General features: G+C 43.1%; 1 pseudogene; it reads right to left on the bottom strand.

The window, feature by feature from the left end:
• Window positions 1-2,038: 2,038 nt before the first annotated feature.
• On the bottom strand, window positions 2,039-3,032 carry LOC122559211 (annotated as a pseudogene).
• Between the last annotated feature and the right edge of the window lie 1,630 nt (window positions 3,033-4,662).

Raw genomic sequence — 4,662 nt, forward strand, 5'->3', positions numbered from 1 at the left:
GATTTTAGAAGGGTATATAAATCACACAGTTTACATCACAACACTCTCACCAATACCTTACACAACTATGGCAAAACCATGCTGTTTTGATACTACTTTGATAATAAAGGCCAAAATCCCTTTTGCCTTCTTCATTACTTCGTGTACATTCATGCTAACTTCTTGTGATTTATACAGAAGAATAATCAGATTCCTGTGTAGGGTAGTATTCTGTAATCTCTCTCCATTTAAATAATATTCCATTCATCTATTCTTCCTCCCATTTCCTCCATCTGTTAATTTATTGCCCACTCACTTAAGTTTTGTGTGTTCCTTTGCAGGCTCTTTGTATTCTTCTCAGTTTTCTTGACTAACTCTCCCTCTCAAAGGGTCATGAATCTGGGGAATTCTTTACCACAGACTGAGTCTGGGTTGAGTCTGGGTCATTAAATATATTCAAGGCTGAGGAAGATAGATTTTTAAACAGTGAGGGAATTCCGGCTATGGGGGAAAAGCAGGAAAATGGATGAGGATTATCAGATCAGCAATGATCTCATTGAACAGAAGAGCAATCTTGATGGATGGAATGACCTACTTCTGTTCATACATCTTATGGTCTTATAGGTTACTTGCCCTTGCAGGAATGTTTAGAAAAAGAGAGCCTATTCTTAGAGTAAGTGACTGCCCATTTAAAACAAAGATGAGAAGAAATATCTTCTCACAGCTCGTGAATCTGTGGAGTTATTTATGGGATAGACAAATATTTAATCAATAAGAGAATCAAAGGTTATGAGAAAAAGACATGAAAATGGATTCAGGATTATCAGATTGGTCATGGTCTCATTGAATGGTGGAATAGACTTAAAGGCTTGAAAGCCCTACTTCTGCTCCTATGTCCTATGATTAGATTAGATTCCCTACAGTGTGGAAACAAGCCCTTTGGCACAACCAGTCCACACCGACTCTCCAAAGAGTAACCCATCCAGATCCATTCCCCTCTGACTAATGCACCTAATACTACAGACAATTTAGCATGGCCAATTCACCTAACCTGCACGTCTTTGGACTGTGGGAGGAAACCAGAGCACCCGGAGGAAACCCACGCAGACACAGGGAGAATGTGCAAACTCCACACAGACAGTCGCCCAAGGCTGGAATCGAATCTGGGACCCAACCACTGAGCCACCATGCCACCCCCTTTGTATGCTCTTTGTATCATCAATAACCTTAGTTATAACATAGTCTGTGTCTTCTTTCAAAACATTAATAGAGATTGTAAATAACTGAGGCAACAGCATTGATCCTTACAGTACTCCACTAGTTACAGTCTGCCAAACTTTAATTGGCCCATTTATCCTTATTTTCTGCTTCCTAGTGGTTAACACTCACATGCTATCCATGTTGATACATTACACTCAAACAACATGAGCTCTTGTCTTGTGTAGTAGGTTTTAAGTGATACTTTATCAAATGCCTCTTGGAAATCGCAATATACCCAAAGTTTCTTCTTTATCCATCTGCAGCATCCCAAAGAACTTTAATAAATTAGACAGCCAGCAACCTATCTGTGCTTTGGGAGACTGCCAAGGCCTACGCAAGAGGTATAATCATCTCTTATTCAGCTAGTCGGAAACAACAAAGGGGAGAACAGCAATGTCCGCTCGAGGCAGCCGAGACCACGTGTTTTGATAGGCCATCCATGATTAAGTTACAGCGAATTACAGCTCTCTGGGCTGCTCTGAATTCTGTGCTTACTCAATGAAAAGAGAGATCTCTTTCGTGAAACAAAGGCTATTTGAGTATGGGATAGGCCAGGTAAATACCTGGCTTATTTGGCTTGGAAAAAGAGTGCCCCTCCCCCTCGCCCCTCCAAATCTATCACATCTATAAGAGAGGGAACTCGGACTCTTACTTGTGACTCTAAAAAGATTAATATGGCTTTTAGGAAATTCTACTCTGAGCTGTAGCAGTCAGAGGGCTGTGAGGACATGTTAGTAAAGATGGAGTCCCTTTTTTTTTAATTGTATGAAGTCCATCTTTATTTAGCAGTGAGAAGATTATAGCTTTTGTTATGAAACTCATTGCTTTATACACGGTACACAAGAAACAAAATTTACGTCTGGGGAGTTTTAAAACTACACTACAGGTATCCAAATACCTGGCGCTTCAATGAGATTAGTTCCATATCAAGCTGTCTAAGAATGGTACTTGCTGCATTTGGGCTGCAGGACATGGCTCCAACATCTTCTTGATGGTCGGCATTTGGATCGAAGAGGGTGGTGACGATGCTGCAAACTTGGAAGCTCACGCCTGACTGAACCAACTCTGCTGACCTGCACGGGTGGATCAGGATTACCCTCTTTCTTAGTTTCTTTAGTGGGATCATAATCACTGTCAGCAACATCGTTTGCAGCTTCTTCCTCCATCCCATCATCACTTTCATCTTGATTGTTTCTACTTGCTAATTTTCGAGCTTGCCGATCCATCAAACTTGTTCGGGATCGAGTTTTCTTCCAGGAGTAATAGTACTTCACTAGACTTGCAATTGACTTATCTGGTAGCATTTGCTGAATTCTGTGAAAGCTCTTTCCATGGAAAATGAAGGCCTGTTCAAACAGAACCTTATCTTCTACTGTCCATTAATCTGGAAAAGGGGTGAAGTTTGGCAAGTCGGCCAATGACTTCTCTATGTTGTGTTTGTGCCAGAATAACATCCCCAAAGCCTGTTCCACATTATAGCCATGCTTCTCCTTTGCAACTGCAATATACTCATCCAATTTCATATCTGGAATGACATGATAAGGGGACCAAACCAGCATGCCACCAATTTCTTTATCGTTATATTTCGTAGCACCGGGGTTAAATTCTGGAATGGATGCCTGATAGTCAGAGCCCACTCGCATTCCGACATCGTGCTCATTGTCGCTGCCACTCTCTTCAGAATAGTGTCCATTGGAAGAAGCTCCAGCCGGGCTTTTGGTGCCGTTGGATCGGCCTTTCCCCAGGTATTCCGACCCTTTCTCCATTATTCCGGGCATTGCAAAAGCGTCTGATTGCAGAAGTTATAATATACAAGCAGACTACTGCAACTCGATGTGAGTTGGAAACAATGGAAGGAGGCCGATCGGAGTCCCTCTTTAAGAACCAGGACCTTCCAGGTGTGACTCCGGAGCAGGCGTCCCTTTTGAATGCTCCCTTAACAACGCAAGAGATACAGGAGGCAGCAAGGCAGCTCCAAAATGGTCAGGCACCCGGCCCAGATGGCCTTCCAAGTGAGGGCCCAGATGGCCTTCCAAGTGAGGTTTATAAGGAATTTCTGATTATATTGGCCGGGCCAACGCTGGACATGTGCAATTATTCAAACATTCGGGATCGCCTCCCGCCCTCTTTGAGAGAAACTAATATTTCTCTCATCGTCAAGAGAGGGAAGGCCCCAGAGGATCATGCTTCATATAGGCCCATTTTGCTGCTAAAATCAGATTTTAAAATTTTATCTAAGACATTAGCGTTGAGATTGGATAAGGTGTTGCCTTCTATTGTAAAGGAGGACCAGACAGGTTTTATTAAGGGCCATAGGTCCTTACTGAACATGGTATTCCTGATGAAGGGCTTTTGCCCGAAACATCGATTTTACCGCTCCTTGGATGCTGCCTGACTGCTGTGCTCTTCCACCACCACTAATCCGGAATCTGGTTTCCAGAATCTGCAGTCATTGTTTTTACCCAGTACTGAACATGGTCCAGATGTGCCAGTGGAGGTCAATTCCAGACTTGGTGGTCTCCCTTGATGCAGAGAAGATGTTTGACTGGGTGGAATGGCCGTATCTTTTCAATGTGCTGGAGCGGTCTGGTCTTGGTGGGGTCTTTACCAGATGGGTGGAAGTGTTATACAGTGATCCGATGGCAGCAGTCCTTACTAATGGCATAAGACCTAATAATTTCAGTATTGGTAGAGGTAGCTGACAAGGTTGTCCCCTATTACCACTGTTGTTCATGTTGGAGATTGAGCCATTGGCGGAGGCTATCCAGAGGGACCCCAATATAGTTGCCCCGAAGGTGGAATCAAAGGCACATAAGATCACAGTCTATGCAGATGATGTTCTTTTCCTATCAAACCAGACAGTGTCTGTGCCTCATTTAATACAATGTATCAACTTATTTGACTCTTTCTCAGGATATAAGGTTAATTTTATGAAGTCAGAAGCCATGCCCATGGGACATTCTGGAGGGAATACTCAATCTTGAAGGTGATATCTGATTCCCTTTCAGGTGGTCACAGGGAGGTTTTCTGTACCTAGGCATTTTCATTACTCCTCCCTTTGACAAGATATATAAGGCCATCTTTGTGCACTTGCTCAATAAGATAAGGCAGGATCTTCAGTGTTGGGAGGTTCTTCCAATATCTTGGTTAGGCCAAATAGCTCTTACTAAAATGAATGTTCCACCTCGCTTATTATATCCCATGCGAATGCTCCCCCTAATGCTGCTGAGGAAAACGTGGCAGAGACTCAACAGTTGGCTCGGTTCTTTAGTTTAGCGTCATTAAGGCCTCTCATTAAGCTTGCCAAATTGCAGCTACCCCAGAGAATGGGGGTGTTGTAGATTTTCCAGATATTATCCTTTGTGAATTTGTTGGCTTGTGAGGACCCAAGGTCAATATGGCTGGATATCAAAGACTCCCAGG

The sequence above is a fragment of the Chiloscyllium plagiosum genome, chromosome 18, assembly GCF_004010195.1.
Source record: "Chiloscyllium plagiosum isolate BGI_BamShark_2017 chromosome 18, ASM401019v2, whole genome shotgun sequence".
NCBI classification, from domain to species: domain Eukaryota; kingdom Metazoa; phylum Chordata; class Chondrichthyes; order Orectolobiformes; family Hemiscylliidae; genus Chiloscyllium; species Chiloscyllium plagiosum.